Source organism: Rattus norvegicus, chromosome 3 (genome assembly GCF_021556685.1).
Source record: "Rattus norvegicus strain SHRSP/BbbUtx chromosome 3, alternate assembly SHRSP_T2T, whole genome shotgun sequence".
NCBI lineage: Eukaryota > Metazoa > Chordata > Mammalia > Rodentia > Muridae > Rattus > Rattus norvegicus.
This window is the reverse complement of record NC_141536.1, coordinates 154,733,052-154,754,805: the sequence shown is the minus strand read 5'-3', so window position 1 is coordinate 154,754,805 and position 21,754 is coordinate 154,733,052. Positions and strand designations below refer to the sequence as shown.

The following is a 21,754-nucleotide window of genomic DNA, read 5'->3' as shown; positions in this document are numbered from 1 at the left end:
AAAACAGACAGATAAAATATTTGCTGCCGTAGGCCTAAGTAAAGCTTTACTAGTCCAACAAGAACCTGATTTTTTTTTTAATCACCTTATTCAAAACTATTTGGCAGACCCTGTGCCTGCAGTGGGGACAGAATGCAGACGGACTTAAGAGCAACTCCTGCCCCTGTGAGAGGCTTACACAGTTGGGACTGGGATGGGCACAGAACCCTGACAACCAGCAAGTTGAAGGTAACACAGACCCTAAAGCAGGAGAGGCACAGTTATGAGACGTGTCCAAACTGAACTTCTGTAAAACGAACCTCACTGGGAAGCATCCCCCAGCCCCAGGTCTCACCTGAAGCCTTATTTAAAACAATAATCATAACTCCCAGGGTGGGGGGTGTACTTGACATCACCAGAGAAGTTCTAGCTCTGAGCAGATGTTTGATAATGCCCAAAGAATTGCTGCCTCTAATCATTTTCAGACAAGATCTGATATCCTGTCTGTACTGTGAGAAGAAGCCCTTGCCGTTTAGAGACACGTACTAAAGTATTATAAAGTGATGCGAGGTCTAGGATTGACCTCAAGGTAAATCCAGTACAGAAGACACAAACGGAGTGAGGCGTAGGTTCCCTGTGATGTTGGAGCTGGAAATGGATAAGCCCCAGGGCTGCCTCTCACTAGCATTCTGCTTCGCACATGAACTGTGTAACATGCCAGGCAGTGGGAGCCTACACTTTTAATTCTCGCACTCGGGGAGACAGAGGCAGGTGGATCTCTGTGAGTTCAAGTTCAAGGCCAGCCTGGGCTACAGAGTGAGTTCTAGGATAGCCAAGTGTACACAGAGAAACATTGTCTCAAAAACAAAACAAAAGAGAAAGAGAGAGAGGGCCTGGAGAGGGAGAGTGGGAGAGAGAGAGAGAGAGAGAGAGAGAGAGAGAGAGAGAGAGAGAGAGAGAGGATGCATAATGTAGAGATAAGGTGGGAAACCCCTCCCTGGGAGCAACAAGTAGTAAGGGAATGGTTAATCTCATTCCATTGCTGTAACAAATCACCTGAGTAAGTCGAGTTACATAAAGAAAGGGTTATTGAGTCAGTAAGCACAGAACATCTTGGTGGCCGGAGCATGTGGCAGAGGGACAGACTACAGGGGCTAGGACCCTAGGACACTAGAAATGCCTTCAAAAGTCCATTATGATTGCCTTTCTTCCTCCAACCAGGCCACACTTCCTGCTCCCACCAAATCCCAGTGTCATCATCTTAATGATCCTTCAAGGTCAGAGCCCACCCCGACCCTCTAGGGCATCCAGCCTCCCCCATGCACTCAAGGCAAGAGCCTGGGCAGACAGCTTCATAAATGCGCTTGGCACTTTCAGGAGCAGGCAGTGCCAAGGAGACTGGGGTGTCTGCCACATGGTATGTATGAAGCTGTGATTCTGGGAGCCCCTAAAGGCAGAACTCGCTTTATTTTCCCAACCTACCTCAGTGGATAGATAGAGACGCATCTTACATATGGTGCGGTATAATTGTTTTTCTCCTTAGGTGACAGAAAGAATAGTCACGTGGGAGAGGACATTATCGTGTGCAATGGCCAATTTTCTCCTCTGTGTACATTGTGTGTGTGTGTATGTGTGTGTGTGTGTGTGTGTGTGCCCACATGTTTGCTTGTGTGCATATTCATGTAGGTGCATGTTTGTGTGTGTGCTCCTGCATACTTGTGCATATACATGTCTGTGTGCATTCATGTCGTGTGTCTGCACATATATGAGATTACATATGCAGAAACAAGAGGTCGGCATCAGATGTGTTTCATTGCTCTCACTTTGGTTTTTTTGTGGCGCCTTAAGAGAGACCCTTTGCGCTCTTGGGTTAGGATGAGGCCAGAAGAGGGCATCAAATCCCTTGGGATTGGAGCTACAGAAGGTTATGAACCACTATGTGGGTGCTGGGAACCAAACCTGGGTCCCTTGGAAGAGCAGTCGGTGCTTTTAACCACAAAGTTGCCTGTCCATTTCTAACATGACATTTCTTTGTGGTGGCTGGATACAAGTTCTTCCCTGGCGGGCTCACAGTGTATACATAGAAATGAGATGTAAAACAACATACCCCATCTCAGAGATTGTCACGGCCACCATCCACGCACGAGCTAGACCTTGCAGTCAGTAAGTTCTGAGGAGCTGCCTGTCTTGGTCCCCACCCACACCAGGTTTTTACACAGAGATCCGAACACAGGATCTCATGGCCCTGTGACTAGCACTTTACCAGCTGAGCTATTTCCAAAGCCCCATTTTCCCCTTCTAAAAGAGTAACAAACTCAGGATAAATGGACAGAATAGCTGACTTTAGAGGATATCTCCTCATCTTCAGAAAACAAGGTTTTTTAGTTAAAGTCAGTAGGTGGGGAGAAGTACTATGCATATGTGTGGCACATGAACATGAGTGAGTGTGCACCCGTGCACACACGTGTGAAGGCCAGAATAGGACTTCAGGCATATTCCTTTATCACCTCCCTCCAGTCTCTCGTTTGGTTTTGCCTTGGCCTCCCCTCCCCCTTCCCTTCTCTTCCCTCCTTTTTCTCCCTCTCTCTCCCCTCCTCTCCCCTCCCCTCCTCTTCCTCCCCTCCCTTCCCCTCCTTTCTCTCCCTTTCCCTTCCCTTCCCTCCTTTTCTTACCCTCCCCTCCCTTCCCCTCCTTTCTCTCCCTTTCCCTCCTCTTCCCTTCCCTTCCCTTCCCTCACCTCATCTTTCTAACCTTCCCTTCCCTATCCTCCTTTTTCTCCCTTTCCTTCCCCTCCTCTCCTCTCCCCTTCCTTCCCCTTTTCTCCTCTTCCCTCCCTCCATCCCTTCCCCTCCCCTTCCCTTCCTTCCCTTTAAGGCAGGATCTTATTAAGCAGTGAGGTTGGTCTCCGCTCTCCATGCCCGTCTTCACCTAGTGAGCATTGAGCTCACAAGCACACACCTACACCCGATCCATTGTGATTTGTGATCTTCGTAACAGAACCGTCAGGATATACAGCTTATTTCCAATGAGCCTCAGAGAGTGCGAGCGGGTTCTATTTTAGTTCGCATTCCTCAACAAGAGCGTTCAGAGTTCAAACCCTGCTGAACAGGCTCCAGTCACTCACAGATACTGAGAAAACCTTCAAAGGAAGGATACTCCATTTGGCAGGGAGGTGGTTGTATAATGGGGATATTGAGAGCGTTCTGAAAAAGTGTTACTGGCCCGGTGAATCAATGCAACAGCCCAGACTGGGTTAGCCATACTCCTCTTTAGATATTGGAGCCACTGTGTCCTCCGCCTGTCCACTTAGCTACTGAGAAACTCAGCCCTGTTCTGTCCACCCAGCTAGACTCGTGTGAAGTAACAATTACATTTAGGTTTGGTCCTGGCAGTGACTATGTGGATGAGACAAGCAGGCAGGCAGGCAGACAGACAGACAGACAAGATTTCCCGTTTTCTTTACCAAGCATTCTCTGTCTCCTGTTGAGCTTCTCCAAACCAACTCTCTGGAGTCACATGGCAGACACCATGATCAATTATTTTGGATCTGAACCAGACACAGGGAGGGAGTCCCTACTGCTCCCAGGTAAACACTGTAAGCTTGTCCCAGTCTTCAACACAATTTGAACATTTCCACTGAATGTGATACAAACGGACGCTGAGGGTTCATTTGTTTGTTTGTTTGTTTGTTTTTGTTTCCCAGCTGGCATCAAGTTCACCACAAGCTTCCTGCCTTAGCTTTCTGAGTGTTTAGATGACACAGAGCCACCACACCCTACTTCCAGATAGATGTTTTAATGGGAAACATGACTCTGGTAGAAACTGTAGTCTCTGTTTCCCCCTCCCAGTGCACACAGCCCTGGATTCACAAGATGGGAATCAGAAGCCGAGATCCCTGCTCATACCTGTTCTTTGTGTAGGTCACTGGCAGCCTGTGAGTGGGCAGAACTTGGCAAACAGACCTCCTCCATCACAAACGCCTGCAACTTGAGCCCACTCCCTCCCACCCGGGTCTGTAAACTGCCCTCCTCACAACTCCACACTCCAGGCCTGCAGCAGCTCAGGGCCTGTAATTCTCATCTTGACAGTGATTTCCTTAACCTCAGCAACCCTCACCAGACTTTTTTTTTTTTCCAATCTTTTAAAAAATTAAAATGCTCTATTCCTCTAAAGCAAAACGTCCTTTAAGGCTCTCAGTTAGTCACTTTGTTGCCGGCTTGACTTCACACACCTCAGAGATTTCATTCTGCTTTTGGTTTGTGGTGACGCCTTTTCCAGCAGGGTTGCTTTTTCTTTTTTACATTGTTACTTATTTTGTGTTTGTGAGTGTACACAGGCTGGCAAGCCACAGTGTGTGTGTGGAGGTGAGAGGCTGAAACAGGCTTTCTCCTTGCACCACAAGGTGCCAGCAACCATGGCCAGCGTCACTGCCCACTGATTCATTTTTGATGGCTGCCGTGTCATTTAAAAAAACAAAACAAAAAAAAAAAAAAACAAAACAAAAAAGCCATCCACCGGATGTTCTACATCTGGGATTCCCTGCCTCCAGACACCCGTGGAGATGCCATTTCTCCTCTCCCTGTAGATCCTTAAGGGAGTTTCCTCCTTGGGTTCTACTCTGCTCTTCTGGAACGTGGTGGGGACATGGGCAGGGTTCTGAGGGTAGAAGAGGGGTGACTGAATCCATGGAGGTGACACAGAGTGGATGTCAGGATTCTGATGGCTGCATTTAACACCCCTCCCCCCAAAAGGGTTTGTTTGCTGGAGGAACTGAAGTGTTTCCATTCCTACGGTCTGCCAACTAGGACAGTCCTTTAATGACTCAGACAGTATCTACCAGGATGATACACAGTTGCCGAGGTGGGCAAGAATTACAAGTGTGTTTATGCTATAAAGTGTTATAAAGATGGGTGCTTTGGTTTTGTTATGGTGTTTTCTCTTTGTTTCTTAGTATTTTTAAAATTATGCTTTGACTCTCTTCACAGTAATTTTAGAATAAAATTGGTGCTTTTATTTTATGTATGTGAAATTCTCCAATTTTTTAATTAAAAAAAGTCAATAAAGTTGCAGGATACAAAGCCAATTTTTTAAATTCAAATAAAAGTGGCATGTCACTAAAAAAAAAAATTAGAAACAGCTCAAATTCTGACTCCTGGCAAACAATAGATGCAGTCTTTAAATTTTTGATGTTTTGGGTTTTATAGACTTGATTACACTGGTTTTGATTTTTAATCCACTGCATTAAAATAATATTTATGGGGCTGGGGATACAGCTCAGTTAGTAGAATGCTTGCCTGCATGCATGAAGGCCTGGATTCTACCTCAGCACTGCTTAAACCTGATAGCGGCAGCCACCATTAATCGTGACACTTGGGAGACAGAGTCAGGCAGATCTCTGTGAGTTCCAGGTCTATACAGTAATATCTATTTCAAGACAAAGAACAACAACAAAAACAAAAAATGGCGTTCCTCTCTCTACAGATCATCTGAGTCTTGAGCGTGAAGAAAAAACTTTGGCATGCAGGAACAGAGTTGCAGGCAGGGAGAAAACACTGCCTTGGAGGCTCCCATCATGAGGGTTCAAAGCTAATGGGGCCAGTTCCCTCCGTGACTGTAGTTGGGGAGGGAGTGTCTGCTTACAGTGAAATCAAGGCGGTGAAACCAGAGAAGCCAGGACTGGACTCTGGGTGGCCAAATACAGCCACCACCCATGAGGGGCAGGGAGAGCTGGCTCACACATTCAACATGAAGCACAGAGAAAGAAAAGGGTGTGTTTGTGGGCACAACCATGAGACTATGTTGCTTTTTAATTGCTCTCTGTTAGGTTAGACAAAAGAACCATAAACAACATAGAAACACCTCCCCAGAGTTCCGAGGAATGTGAGTGTGACACTGTATTGCTGGAAAGTGTAGCGGGCTCTCCTAACCAAAGGAATGAGGAATGACCCTCTTCACCACGCGAAGCTGTCTAAACACATTCTTCCCGAGTTCGTTTCCATGGAGAGATCACGATGTGTTTACCTGTATTTAAAGTTTTCCTGTGGCGCCTTAAGAGAGACCCTTTGCGCTCTTGGGTTAGGATGACCACCCAACTCAATTGATCACCTGATCAGCTAAGCAAATTTATAACCTCAGAGGCCTGGAGAAGGGAGGCCCACGTGCCGTGGAGGTGGGGTGGAGACTGAGTGTTCGGCCAGGGGTAGCACATCCTAGATGCTGAGACTTTAATCAGCACAGTGCCAATGCTGTTCCCTCCTCTTCCTGCCCGCTTTGACAGTGGCTAAAGTGTATCCAGACCGCGTCTCTCACCACATCCCTCTTCTAGCATCCCAACTTGTCCCCCAGTCCTCTGCCCTGTCCCTTCCTCTGAGCCTATAAATGTGCTATTCTTACACCTAGTTAAGCCCCTCAGGTCTCCCTTAAGGGGTCACCTCCTCAGAGAGACACCCCCTGTATCCCACAATGGGAGACAGTTGCCCTGCCCCAGGCTGCCCTCTCTCCCATCTGCTTCTGTTCCCACATCAACTTCCCCTGAAGCCGCCTGCTAATTTGTTTGCCTGGACCCTGTCATCCTCTGAGGCAGGGCCCTATTGTCAACAGATGGATCGTGTTCCCTGCCATGTCCAAGCAGCAAATGCAGCAGCTGGGGTGGCAGGGGAGGTGCCCGTCCGTATGTTAGGTAAAGGAACCAGTTCGTGCGTGGATGGTGGCCGTGACAATCTCTGAGATGGGGTATGTTGTTTTACATCTCATTTCTATGTATACACTGTGAGCCCGCCAGGGAAGAACTTGTATCCAGCCACCACAAAGAAATGTCATGTTAGAAATGGACAGGCAACTTTGTGGTTAAAAGCACCGACTGCTCTTCCAAAGGACCCAGGTTTGGTTCCCAGCACCCACATAGTGGTTCATAACCTTCTGTAGCTCCAATCCCAAGGGATTTGATGCCCTCTTCTGGCCTCTGAAGGCACCAGGCATACATGTGGCATAGACATACATGCTGGCAAAACACCCACACGCATAAAATAAAACTCACATTGCCTGACTGGGTGCTATCTTAATCTTCATTTCTATTGTCCTGTCATACATGTAAAAATTGCCCTCAAAAGATCAGCATAAGGAAGAAATGGTTTATTGGACTCAGAATTTTAGGTCACGAATTCCTTCTTTGTGAGGAAGTCACAGGCGACAGGAGCTATTGAGCTGTGTGACTTCCTGTAGCTGGTCACACTGCATCCAGTGTCAAGAGCAGAGAGCCACGAATAAATGCATGCGTACGTGCCAGTGATCCGCTGAAATCCAGGACTTCTTACCCAACAAATGGCACTGCCCACAACAGGTGAGCCTCCCTGCTAATCAAGAGAGTCCGCCCACCACCAGACACGCCCATCCACAGGCCACCGTGATCTAGACAGTCCCTCATTGAGACTCTTATCCCAGTGATTCTAGACTGTGTCAAGTTGACAGGTAAAATCAGCCACCACAGACAGGATTCTCTGACCGCCCGAGATCCCTCATCTTTACGGGTAAAACCCCAGCCTGTCATTTTACCAGGAGTTTTGATATGCACTCTTTGAGCAAATTGTTGGCGTCGACAGAGACCCTCAAAAATAAATGCCTGGGCCTGGCGCATTCTAGGCTGGCACCCCACAACCAATGCTTCGAGACACTCTTGAGCCAAGAAGGCCCTTGTGGCTGTGATAGATGGAGTCGGGGCTGGGTTGATGTCCTGTACTCAGCAGCCTTTGGAAATAGCATTTCCGGGTGTGGTGCTGGGTGAGGTGATACGGCAAGGGTCAAGCATGCCGGGAAACAGGAAGCATTTCCTCTGACTCCGGAAGGAAGAAGAGGTACAGAGCCCAGGAGAGGCTGCATATAGAGATCCTGACAGGGGAGCAAGGGCAGGGCCAGAGTGACTGTCCTAGCAGGAGGCAGGATATTCTAAAGAAAGACACTGTGTCCCTCCCTTTGGCTATCAGACCATTGAGACAATGTTCCCCAAGGAACTGATGCCCCCAGAACTTGATGCTGGAGGAAAGAAACCATCACCAAGGCCCCAGCCATACCACATTCCAGTGGAGTGACTTTGGAACGCCTTGCTCTAGTGTCCAGTTCCTCGTCTGTAGAGCAGGGACCACCATACCATGGCGCCCACACATCTCATGGAGCAGCTGGGAGGATGAGGAGAATGGAGATGCTTCACTCGGTGCCTGGCATACAGTATGTGTGGGCTGGGCTGCTGATGGGTGGGTGAGGACGGCAGAAGATGCAGAGAATCCCTAGCCATCCAGGCAGGATGTCCGCCCTGATGCACGAGGTGCAGTTGTCCTGCAGAATCAGTTCCCCCAGGGTCAGCCACACGCTGCCTGCCTGTGCCACTGACCCTCAAGGAATCGTGGAGGGACCTGCTGCATACATAACCGGGCCTGGTCCTCAAAGCAGCACATGCCACCTACTCCCAGGGCTTCTGGGTGGGATTTCTAGCCCCATGTACACAGAGGGTGCTGAGGACAGCCGGGGTTGCATTTACTACAGGGGACAGAAGGACGCAGAGGGTGGACCTCACATGCGTTGTGTGGCTCTCATATGTAGTTCCCCTTGTGACAAGCCATGTGTTCCCATCAGGAAGGGGACAGGGTCGGAACCTGCAGAGAGGAGCTGAGTGGGGCTGAGCTGGCCTTGGTGATCAAAATGAAGCAGCTTTAAAAGGGACTGAGATGTCCCCAGGGACTTCCGAGAAGCGATAAAAGACTCAGGTATGAGTTGGAGGCTACTGGAACAAGGACAAGAGAGTTGACCTCCTCAATCCTCCCAGCCCAATTCTCTCAGCTCAGGGCCAGTGCCCAGGGCAAGATAGATGCCTTGCAGAACTGGGCTGTCCCTGCCACACACGTGCTGCAAGCCAGAGCAAGGCCCACAGGGCACAGCAAGAGCTGGGACAGTGACTTGTTCCAGAGAGGTTGCAAAAGGGATTGATTGCCACTGTTTGTCTGGCAGACACTGAAGGGAGACAGAATGAGTGACAGACACTCGATCCTCAATGGCAGTTCCTCCCCCCAAGGTCCCAAGAAGCAAGAATTGGGATGGAGAAGTAGCCTTTATTGAAAGACCAGAGAGCCACAAATCAAGATTCATTCTTCTCTGCCGTGGTAGCCCCTGGGGTCCCAAGTACCAGCTCCCCTGTACAACCTAGACCCCCCCTTCAAAATTAAGGAGAGTGGACCCCCATCCTGATGACTTAGGGAACGTGGCTTGCCCCCTCCTGTGCTGCTGGACACCCGAGTTCCAGGGTGGCTGGGAAGAGAAAGCTAATGGCCCCTCCTGGTGCTAGCACATTCGATAAAATGGTAGAACAGGGCATATATGACATTAGCAGCCAGGGTCCCGAAAGAGCCCCCACCACACAGCGTCTGGTGGCTGAGAAGGGTCAGGCACTGTATCCATGGCTCTCGAGAAATCTCTCGCCCCATTGAGCAGCTGGCACGAGTGACTGCTTGGCCATTGCTCCCGACTCGGCTCTCCAGTTGGAAGCAGACCAGGGCAAGGCCCCTCCTCAGTATCAAAGTCTGCTCAGCTAGAAAGCACAGGCAGATTTCACGGGTACTTACTTAGGAAGCCGCCGGGGCCATTGCATAGCAAGTCCCCCTCCCGGCTAAAGGACAGCAGCCAATGGCTCTGTCATCGCTCACAAAGGAGGGTTGCTTCGGTCCCCGCAGAGCATCAAATGCTCAGCTCTGGTGCTTGCCACTTGGCATTCTTTGGAAGTGACCCCTAAAGGAGAGGCACCATTCTGAGGACACAGACCCACTGTGTCCCACAACCAGAGAACACAAAATGCAGAGCTTAGAGCCTGCCAGCAGGCCTGGGTTTCCACGGCCCTAGTCACCCCCAGTCACTAGAGAACATTGTGTGGGACACATTCAGACCCGTACGTACCCCCTTCTATGCTAAGGTGGGGTTGGTTGAGGGAGGGTCCATCAAGTTGCCGAGTGTATATTTTACCCCCTTCCTACCAGACACACCAGACTTTCACTGGGTCTTATATAACCTTGGGGGGTGGGGTGGGGTCAGCACTTCGATGCCACCAGCACTATAAGCCACAGCCTTTGGCTCTGTTCACAATATTTAACCCCCAACCTCACCCTAATTGTACCAAACTCACCCCCCAACACATACTACATATCAGGCGTCTGTCAATCATGAGTCCACTTTCTGAGATCCTAGGGCAGGATAAACAGCTGAGCAGACGGGTCTACATGAGTTAACATGAGAGACTGTGTCAGCCCCTGGCTTTTAACCTGACAAACAGGTGTCAGGCTGGTTGCCATGGAGAGGTGAGGGGGTCACCAGGGTCAACCGGGACTCCCTCCTATGATGGGCAGGTCCTAGGGGAGACCCAAGCATGCCTGGCATTTTAACTGTGCCTAGCTTTGTCTGACTGTTAGTGTGATGTGTTTATGTGTAAGCATATATGTCTGTGTATATGTACGTTATGCATGTGTGTGTGAATGAGTACATGAGTGTGCATGTATATGGAAAGTGTATGAATGGGAGCGTGTGCGTGTCTATGCGAGTGTGTGTGTGTGTGCGCATGCATGTGCATGCATGTGTGTGTGTGCATGTATGTGCTCACATGGGAAGTGTGTCAGACTGTGTATGCATGTCTGCATGGGTTGACAGACATATAAGAGTAGGCATGTGGGTAACGGGTGTGCCTACGACTGTGTGTATGAGTGTGTGAGTGTGTGAATACAAGTATATTCGTTGGAATTCTCTAGAGCAGTGGTTCTCAGCCTTCCTAGTGTTTCAACCCTTTAAAACAGTTCCTCGTGCTGTGGTGACCCCCAAACATTGAAATTGTTCTCATTGCTACTTCATAACTGCAACTTTGGTACCGTTATGAATCTGATATGCAGGATATCTGATATGCAACCCCTGCAAAAGGGTCATTCAACCCCTCCAGGGGTCACACCCCACAGGTTGAGAACCACTGCACTGGAGGAATAGAACCAACTAGAATGGAATTTATCGGGTTGGCTTACACACCATCTGCTGGGGGCTGAGTGCCTGCTCAGTCCGAGAAGCTAGACACCCCTGCAGTCTCAGCTCCATGTTGAAAGCCCGAAGGACTTCTGGGAACCTCTGGTGTTCAGTCCACATTGGAAACCCAAAGGCACTGGGTCATGAAGTCAGTGAAGGTGTGCGGCCATAGTGGTGGGAATGGCGGCTGCCACCAAACCAAAGCAGCTGAACTTGCCAGCAAGATGCGAAGTCAATGAAGCCACAAGCCAAGGTTCTCCCATGATCCCCCTTTATCAGGGCTGCTGTCGGAAGGTGCTGCCCATCCTTAGGGTGTGTCTTCCCCCTTCAGTTAATAAAAGCATGGGAAGCCCACCCCCACTCACATTCTCAAGAGCTGGCCTCAATCTAGACAGTCCCTCACGTGAGCACTCGGGTCTTAGTTGACTCCTGGTCTAGTCAGGTTGACAACCGACATGAATTATCAGGAATGTGAGTCAATGTGCGTGTGTATGAGCGTGATAGGGGCTTATGTATGAATGAGCAGGCATCTATGTTGGGGAAACTGAGGCCCAGGCAGGAGATGACCTGCTCACATCCCTGACTATCCTTAGTCATTGTGGCCAAATCTTGTCTCATTCTGACAGATGCTGGGGTGGTGCTCCCCTGAATCAAGGCAAGGACTGAGTGACGTGGGACACAGCAGAGTTCTCCAGTGATGTCTTTCTACCCCAGCACCAACCTGCACTCTGGCCAGGCTGGAACACCCCCATATTCCATCTCCACACACAGCCCATGCAGCTAATGCAGGACTCGGGCCTTGGGTTCCCCTGACCCACTTCCCTCCACTGAGCAACTGTCAGTAGAAACACACAACTTGCGGGGCTGATGGCCCTGGCTCCAGGCTCCTTGGTAAGCCAGTCAGGTGTCTGCCAAGAGACTGGTCTCTTTATCCTCACTTAATTAAAAACGGCACGCCATTGCCGAGCCCATCCACTCATGGCTCTCTCTTCCCTCAATAGCCAGCATTAACCTTTACGAAGATGTTTCATGAGCCATTTGCCTGCACCTCTTTCTGCGTGTCCAGGTGTAATGAGGTTCAGAAACGGCCAGGCCCGGGAGAGGACAGATGTGAGAGATACTCCAGATGACAGCAGGGTACAGCAGGTCCCGGGGCTGCCACACAGGCATAGCTGTGTATGTGACCATGCCAAAGCCCAGGTCTGAACCACAGACCCCTGGATTGGCCAAGGCCAGGTCTTCTCAAACAAGCAAACTCCCATGAGCCAAGCATAGCAGGGGCATATTGATTAGGTCCCACTGCTCTTCAGTCCACAGCCAGTCCATCCAGCTCTGCCTGTCACTCAGCCCGTGTGGGTCAGCCTCCTCCGGGCTCTGGATGCCATTCTCTACTTTATACTTCTCTGTCCACAGACACATTCATCAGGTTGAGCCTAGAGGGACAGAAGCAGCCACCAGAATGAATATTTCAGAGTAAACGATAATACCCTCAAAACAGAGAAAGAGAAGCAGAGGCAGTCCAATGGGGCTGGGCCTGAGGGACAAGCCAGAGACTCAGTCCCAGAGAGTAGGACTGCTCCCAATAGCCAGCAGCAGAATAAAGACACATCACCTGTCCCCTTTCCCCCTTGGGACACCTCGCAGCAGGGAAAGCACATGCACAAAAGGGCTGGAGCCACAGCAACAGTGTGGACACAGAGCAAAACCAGACACCTAGTGACTGCCGGCAGCAGGTGCCTCCTGGCAAGGACACATTACAGTGTGATTGCTTCACAGCCCGGTTCCAAAGCCACTACTGGTGCCAGGCAAGCATCAGGACCTGAGTCTGGATTCCCAGAATTCACATACAAGCCAAACCTGGGGCCAGAGGGATGGTCCAGCAGTTACAGGCACAGAGAGCTCTTGCAGAGGACCCGAGTCTGGTTCCCAGCATGTATATTGGTGGCTCTCAACTGCCCGAATAACTCAAGCTCCAGGGATCCCAACATTCTCTTTCTCCCAGCCTCTAATGGAACCCATACCTACATGCGCAAACCCACACACGGACACACATGCATACACCTAATTTTTTAAAAATATTTTTTTAATAAAATCAGGTCTTAAGGAACACTCCTGTATCCCTGACTCTTTAGGGAGGTGGCTGGGGACAGGAACATTGGGGCTTTCAGGCCAGCAGCTTAGCTCCAGGTTCAGTGAGAGTTGTCTTAAGGAAAAGAGGCAGAGAATAAGAGAACAGGACACCCAATGTCCTCTACACACACACACACACACACACACACACACACACACACACTCCAAAGATGAAGGTCTATGGGTTTCTTTTTCCCACTCTTTATCTTCCCCAACCCAGTTGAGGGAGAAGAGAGAGAGAGAGAGAGAGAGAGAGAGAGAGAGAGAGAGAGAGAGAGAGAGACTGTGAATCTAATTTCTTTCTTGTTACTTCTTTGAGCACAACTACTACCAAACTACAACCACCAACTACCACCCACACTGCCTAGCGAGGCTGTAGCATTTTTATGCCCTCTGGAAAGTTCCCAGAATTCCAAACATCACACAATCGCAGGAACTGTCTACAGCTGGCAAAACCACACCTTTGCTAGAGGACGAGGCAAATCACAGTCAACTTCCGCAGATAATCTGAAGCAGCCCCATATTCCACACCTGGGATTAAAACAAAAACCATATTCTTAAACTATTTCTCTGTTTTTTTTAAAGAGACCCAAATCCCAGAATTCTCACGACATGTTCCCTCTGAAGAGAGAGGGCCTTCAAGAACAACAGAGGACATATTTCTTCAGATTCAGTTTTTTTAAACCAGATGGAGGTCCCACGCATCCACAGCTCAACATTCTTTGTATGCTACTCATGCCGAGTGAAGGCTGGTCAAGAAGGAAATATTAATTTTGTCCAAGGGAACCTGGATAGGTCTCCATCTGGATGAGCTGGGCCACTGTGTGGCTCTCCAGTGATATCTGGCATCACCTTCAGGCTGTAAGCAGGGCTCAACAGCCAAGGATCATGGGAAATTATCGTACTCTAACCTTATACAGAGTTACAAGGAGCTGAGAGGAAAGTTCAGCGCCCTCTCTTCCTCAAGCTCAGTTCTCAGGTTAATCTCTACCACCCGCGGCTTTAGGAGCTGTCCAGAGTGTTATATCCATGTCCTTTCATCTTGATATCTACCCAAAGAGGTAGCCATGTTCACAGATGCACACATAAATACATCTGATAGCTGTGGTTGGGTTCCAGTACTGCTAACGTCACTGTCTTATTTTTAAGCCTTACCATTCCTAGGGATATTGGTCTGGTTCTTTCTGCTTTACGAGTAAACTCCAAAGGTTTTACTTTGAATCTGGTTTTGTTTTTAATGGGGTTGGGGCACACAGGCCATGATAGAAGTGTGGAGGTCACAGGTCAACTCAGGGAGCCCATTTTCTCCTTCTACCTTTATGTGTGCTCTAGGTGTTAACTGACGTGACTAGGCTTGTGTGGGAAGCACCTTAGCCACTGAGCCATCTTGCCAGCTCCTAGAGTAATTAAGAGCATCGTCATGAGCAGTCTTCATCTTGCTGGGGGGGCACAGGCAGAGCTGAGGTCTCAAGTGTCGTCGGCATGATTCCCTTCAACCCACACTTACCACCCCAACTTTGACTCCTCCGTGTTAACCTTGTTTTTAGTGAAACCCAAGCCACGAGCTGGAAAGATATCAGAGGCAGCTCTGACCCTACAATCTCTCCGCCCGCGTCTTCCTCCAAACCCTCAGAAGTCTCTCTCATTGACTTCAGTCACATGCCCATGACTGGACCAATCACAGTGGCCAGGAGATGATAAGGAGCTATTTGGTTGAAGCACAGAGGCAGGGATGCTCCCGGGATGCCACTTTCAAGGAAGGAAGGAAGAAACAACTAAGCTCTGAACTAGGAAACAGAAAAAGAATGCACACACACACATATTCAGACAGCAAAGTGTTGACACTCTACACCCATGTGAATGGGTAGTTCTGTGTGTCAACATGCCTGGACCACAGTGCTGACATACGGTTAAACATTGTTTTTGATGGCTCGGGACATTGGGTGAGATCAACATCACATCGCTGGGCTTTAAAGGAAGCAGATTGCCTTCCATACTGTGTCAGGGGTAGTGGGTAGGGGGGGCTGGGAGGTGGCCCATCCAATTAGCTGCAGGCCTGATTGGAAGAACATACTGAGCCTCCCTCCCTCAGGATTTGACTTTGGATTTGAACTTCTGCGTTGGCTTGTCTCAGGCTTTCCAGTCTGCCAGCCCACCCACAGATTTTGGACATGATCCTTCCATAACCGCAGGAGCCAATTTTCTAAAAGATCTCTCTCTCTCTCTCTCTCTCTCTCTCTCTCTCTCTCTCTCTCTCTCTCTCTCTCAGGTTTTTGGGCCCATGGTGACTTCAAACTTGTTATGTAGTCAAGAATGACCTTGAACTCCTATTTCCCCCTGCCTCTACCTCACAAGTGCTAGAATACTAAGTTTGTAGGGTACCAGGGATCAAACTCAGGGCTTCATGCATCTAGGCAAGCACTACACCACTGAGGTACATCTCTAGCTATAAACATGCACACACATGCACACCACACACACACACACACACACACACACACACATTCACACACATTCACACACATTCACACACATCAGGTCAGTCCTCTGGAGAGCCCTATTTAGTACACTTGTGTCCTGGGTTCATCACTCACCAGAGTGTCTTCAATGTGGCATTATCTGGGCAACAGTTGCTCTAAAGCCCCTCACCTCTGGCTGTACCCAGTTCTGTGGCAGACTTGATCCATTCCCATCTGCTGGCATTTCCTGCAGGGAAAAGGCCATTTGACAGATTGACGCTTCCACCCCACCCCCATCCAACTTACTTTGTTTCTCTAAGGTTGGTTCCTGCTCATTATGGAAGGCAGGATGGGAAGACGAAATTCAAGGCCAAGATGAGGACAAGCGAAAAACGGTAAGCTTGTTTGTGTTTTAGGGTGTGTGCATAAGTGTGCGCGCACATGCATGTGTGTGAGAGTGTGTGTAGGTGTGTGTGAGCGAGTGTGTGCATATGTGTATGGTGAGTGTGTGTAGGATGTGCATGGTGAGTGTGTGTAGGTGTGTGTGAGGGAGTGTGTGCATATGTGTATGGTGAGTGTGTGTAGGATGTGCATGGTGAATGTGTGTAGGTGTGTGTGAGAGAGTGTGTGTATATGTGTATGGTGAATGTGTGTAGGTGTGTGTGAGAGAGTGTGTGCATATGTGTATGGTGAGTGTGTGTGTGTGCATGTGACTGTATGTGTGCTTGTGAGTGTGAGTGTGTGTAAGTGTGTGTATGAGTATGTGTGTATATGTGTGAGTGTGTGTATGCTTGAATGTATGTGTCTGTATATATGTGCAATGAGTGTGTATGTGAATGTATATGAGTAGGTGTGTACATGTATGTGTTTGCACGAGTGTGTATGTATTGTGCACATATGTGGGCATGTGTGCACAGCACGATAATCAATACTATCTTCTGAAGAAAGGGAGGGAGGTTGGTTTCTGACAGAGTTGTGAGGAGGATGGAGAGGAAAAGACCCCAGAGCAGACCCTGACGTGGCCCTGCCTACTGAGAGGGTAACCCTTCCTTTTGCTCTGATTCTGCATTCACTTGACCTGCTGAGGAGCCGGGCAAGCTCTCTTGATCATACCTGCTATGCTGGGCTGGCCCTTGCACCAGCAAGGAGGCCCAGGATGCTCCAGGACTTCTGCTCCTACCTCTGCATACTCCCCCTCTTTCTGCCTTGGGACTGGAGTCCGTCACCTGCCAGCTGGGAACCTGATCAGTGACCCCACAACCATGACCTGGGGGCAGGGCACAAGCCCAGTGTTCTAGGAGTGTTCTACTGGAACATTGTGAGACAACTAAGGAGCTCTGGGAAGCCCCAAAAAGACTTCGGGACCTCTGAAGCACTGAGAATAAGAAGAGCCCTCCAAGACGGGTCATGGAGACCTGTGGGGATGTGGAGCAGACTGAGGCAGTGCTCAGGCCCTGGCATTGTGACTTGGGTTCTTGGCTGAGATTCCACCTCCCAACATCTCCTGCCAACTGTCAGGTCACCAACTGCCCCTCTTTTGTCCCGAGCCTCCTGCCCACTGTGACCTTGAGGGCTCTCGGGCTCTGCCCTCCTGCAGCCGCAGCCGGGAGTGTTGGCAGTTGGGTCAATTTGCATATCCACCTGCAAGGCCTCTGGTGCTGACAAATGGATTACAGAGAGCATCCCTCCCTGCCTGGGTCACACACACACACACACACACACACACACACACTCACACACACAGAGACACTCACACACGCACTCACACAGACACACACACACACACTCACACACACTCACACACAGACACAGAAAGACACATACACTCACACACACTCATACACACACAAACACATAAACACACACACACACACACACACACACACACACATACACATACACATCTGTCCCTAGCAAAAGTCATCTCAGAAGAGATTAGATTCCCACATCTGCAGGGTGATGTCACGCATCAGCTCCCTGAAATGAGACTGGGAGACTCAGGCCCCAGCCCTGCTGAGCAGCCACTTGGATTCCACTGTTGCCGGAGTGGGATGAAGGGGTTGTGATCAAAACGGTAAATTGCAGCAGGTCCAGGGCCCAGCCTGATGCCTGGATTAAACCGATTAAAACAGAAATGGGAACAGCTCTAATCGGCCTCCTGAGAGCCATGAAATAGGTTTGGGACATTTGGGACAACCATGGGGTAGGGGCTGCAGAACCAGGGATGAGATGGAAACAAAGGGGGGCCACAGACACAGTGCTGTTGACATGCCTGGGCCCGCAGCACTTGGGAGGCTGCCAGGGTGAGTCTGGGATACCCGGAAGCCACATGCTAGCCTCCTGCCACCTCAGACTCCATCCCAGAATTGCCAAGAGCCAAAGACCAACTTCTGAGTCCCAAGCAGGGCCATGCTTGAGTTTGTCACAGAGCAGCTGCGGCCACTGAGTCTGGAACACACCGACTGTCTTTTATTCTCTGTACTTTGATGGCTTCAAGACAAGTTCCCATCTGTTCCCTAGAGAGTGAAAGCAAGGGGCCACTTCCTGCAACGGCATCTCTGGAACCGAGCTACAAAATTTATCAGATCAAACTAGCAAAGCCATCGGACTGTGAGACACTTCGAGCCCTCGGGATGGTGAGACCTGGCTCTGGAAGCAGCGTGGTGGGCTCCTCATCAAGAGTCTGGAAGGTTCTTACTCCTGACTCACCTGGTGGCCCTGGCTGTTATAAGATTCCCATTCAGGTAAGGTCTCAAGGGCTAAGGTGGTTCACACTTCAGCAGTTGGTGAGTAGAGACAGGAAAACTGTAGGTAGGAGGGCAGCCTGGGCTGTGTAAGACCCTGTGTCAGGATAGAGAGAGAGAGAGAGAGAGAGAGAGAGAGAGAGAGAGAGAGAGAGGAAAAGGAGATGAAGGAGGGGAGTGGAGGCGCCTTGTTCAGTGAGGTGCTTGCTCCACAAGCATGAGGACCTGAGTTCTCTCCCCAGCACCACGGAAAGGCTGAGCGTGGCAGCACACACCCATAATCCTAGTGTTGGGGAGGCTGAGACAGGAGGATGTCTGCAGATCCCTGGGCAGCTAGTGTAGACTAATTGGCAAGCTCCAGATCCCAGAGGGAGACATAGAAAACCAAAGGTAGAGGAGAGCTTCTGAAAAACGATAACCAAGGTTGACTTCTAGCTTCTACATGCACACAAGTGTCTATGAAAACACATGCATGTGTGTGTGCACAGAGAAAGAGAGAGAGAGAAAGAGAGAAACTCACTCTAGCCTCCACATGCACACATGTGTCTATGAAAACACACGCATGTGTACACACACACACACACAGAAACCCACACACACAAACATAAACATGCATGTATATGAAAACACATGCATGTGTGTGCACACACACACAGAGAAACTCACTCTAGGCTCTACATGCACACATGTGTCTATGAAAACACATGCATGTGTGTGCACACACACACAGAGAAACTCACTCTAGCCTCCACATGCACACACATGTCTATGAAAACACATGTGCACGTGTGTGCATACACAGAAAAAGAGAGAAACTCACTCTAGCCTCCACAAGCACATGCGTGTCTATGGAAACACATGCGTGTGTGTGTGCACACACACACACACACAGAGAGAAACTCACTCTAGCCTCCACATGCACATGCGTGTCTATGGAAACACATGTGTGTGTGTCCACACAGAGATAGGAAGTCACTCGGCCCTGAGGCTGTACAGATGTCCATCACAGTGTTGTTTGTAAAGCACAACTAGTAACATTACAACTATGGAAGCCACGGGAGCAAAGAAAGAGATCGTGGATCAGAGGACACTGGGGACTTGTTGGTCTCTTTAAAAAATTATGATCTGGGGCTAGAGAGATGGCTCAGTGATTAAGAGCACTGACTGTTCTTCCAGAGGTCCTGAGTTCAATTCCCAGCAACTACGTGGTGGCTCACAATCATCTGTAATGGGATCCGATGCCCTCTTCTGGTGCGTCTGAACACAGCAATGGTGTACTCATATACATAAAATAAATAAATCTTTAAAAAAGAACAAACACTATGATATCATTCTAGAATAACTCAGAAAATGGTCATTCTGGGCTACAGTTGAAAATAAAAGTGTTAGATCTGTTACTGTACCCATCATGGCCGCCCCTCTGCCTCCTGCACACACCCCTATGTGGGGGGAGGCGGACAAAAATACTACGAGGAAGTGTCATCACCTGCGGGGGTAGAACTAGTTACACCCGGTCTTAATTTTCTCAGGACCACTTCTACAAATTTCCTAAAACCAGGCTACTCTTTTACCGCCACAAATATAAACGTTTTCCACACCACAGCGGCAGCTGCTCAGGACCCAGATATAGCAGCTTTACTCACCTCTGTGCCTAAAAGAAAAAAGGAAAAAAAGAAAAAAAATGGCAGAAGTAACGGAGGAAGGAAGGAAGGGTTTGACTGTGGCTCACCATCGAGAAGGCACAGCCCATCATGTGACAGGACGTCGTGGTGGAGCTCACGGTGGCCGAGCCTGTAGCTGGGACTCCTCAGACCTCACTAGACCAGGAAACCAAGAGCCAAACCTGAAGCAGGTAATGTCTGTGATTCCCCGCAGCCCAGGGACGCACCTCCTCCCACTAAACATTTCCCATCCAAACCTCATCGGGCCCGGGTGCTAGTATGCAAAATTTAGGGCTGATCACTGAAGCACACAGTTATTGATACTCGATTTCTGTCAGGCTTAGGCGGTTTTCAAAGATAGAGTCTCATGTAGCCCAGGCTAGATTCAGACTCACTATGTAGCTGAGGATGACCTCGAACTCCTGATCCTCCTGCCTCCACCTTCCAAGTCCCACACACAGGGTGAATGGTCGTTTTCAGTTGCCATGGAAATGATGACATCATGACAGATCATTGGTGGTGGGGGGGGACCACTCATCCGGCTTCTCATGAAGTACAGTAGTCAAGCACCTAGGAGAAGGATCTCACACGTGGTTGTCTCTCAGATTGAGGTCTCCTCTCTGCTCATGTGAGTCAAGAGCCTTTTCTGTTCTCTGTCAGCCTTGCAGTCAGCCTGCTGGAGAACGCCAGCAGGAATGACCTTTAAAAACTTAATTATGAGTTTCCTTTTCCGTGATCTTATCACGGGGCTACACATGAATATTCAAACTAACTTCTGCTTTAGGCTTCGGAAGAGGCGTGTGATCCCCTCCTAGCTGGCCTGGGTGTCCTCTTGGCTGTCACATACCGTCCTGACTGGTTTTGGCCAGCCCAGGCCTGATTCTTGCCGTGCCCTCTGCCTTTCCTGAGCCTCCTGTCCTTTGGTGAGCAGCTCTTCTCTCTTCAATAGATGCAGGCTGCTCACCGTCTTACACACACCCCTGGGTAATCTGGCTTTCCTTGGCTAATTATGATAGATTCTGACTCTCGAAGCACTCTGAGGCAGCTCACACCTGTTATCGCTTGGACTTAGCCCTGGCTACGTCATCATATTCTAATCCTGTTGCCCGATGCCTGGGAGTTATCTTACTCTATGCTCGGTTCCTCAGAACAGCCGTGCACGCACCCACAAATCATTGAGCAATTTCTACTTATTTGCCCATTAGCTTTCCTCCCTGTAAAGTGTGAACCCCTGAAAGACAAGCCAGGCTCCCAGCACTCGGGAGGCAGGTGATGTTGAATTCAGGACCACGCTGCTGAGTTACAGGCTGAATTGAGGCCATGTCACTATGTAAAAAAGTGAAAAGCAGACTGGGATGTAGCTGCGTGTGTGTGTGTGTGTGTGTGTGTGTGTGTGTGTGTGTGTGTGTGTGTGTGTGTGTGAAGTAGTGTCCTAGCATAGATGCCTTAGTCAGGGATTCTACTGCTGAGATACAACACCAAGACCAAAGTGAAGGGGTCTATTTAGCTTACACATCCAGCACTGTTCATCAGTGAAGGAAGTCAGGACAGGAACCTGGAGGCAGGACCTGATGCAGAGGCCATGAAGAGATGCTGCTTACTGGCTTGCTCGCCATGGCTTGCTCAGCCTGCTTTCTTACAGAACCAGTACCTCCAATTCAGGAATGACCCCACACACCATGGACTGGGCCCTCCCCAAAAGAGTGCCCTACAGCATCTCTTATGGAAGCATTTTCAAAAC

The 21,754-nt window shown here is 49.5% G+C and overlaps 1 long non-coding RNA gene across 2 annotated transcripts; it reads right to left on the bottom strand.

Annotated features, from left to right (window-relative positions):
• Positions 1–9,059: 9,059 nt before the first annotated feature.
• LOC147995813 (uncharacterized) lies at positions 9,060–20,725 on the bottom strand. Of its 2 annotated transcripts, none has more exons than XR_015684848.1 (3): positions 20,409–20,725; positions 15,744–15,855; positions 9,060–12,452 (listed from the first exon to the last, which is right to left on the bottom strand). It is a non-coding gene; the product is annotated as an uncharacterized LOC147995813 (long non-coding RNA). The 2 variants fall into 2 exon arrangements; XR_015684849.1 differs by lacking the exon at positions 20,409–20,725 and adding an exon at positions 20,082–20,251.
• Between the last annotated feature and the right edge of the window lie 1,029 nt (positions 20,726–21,754).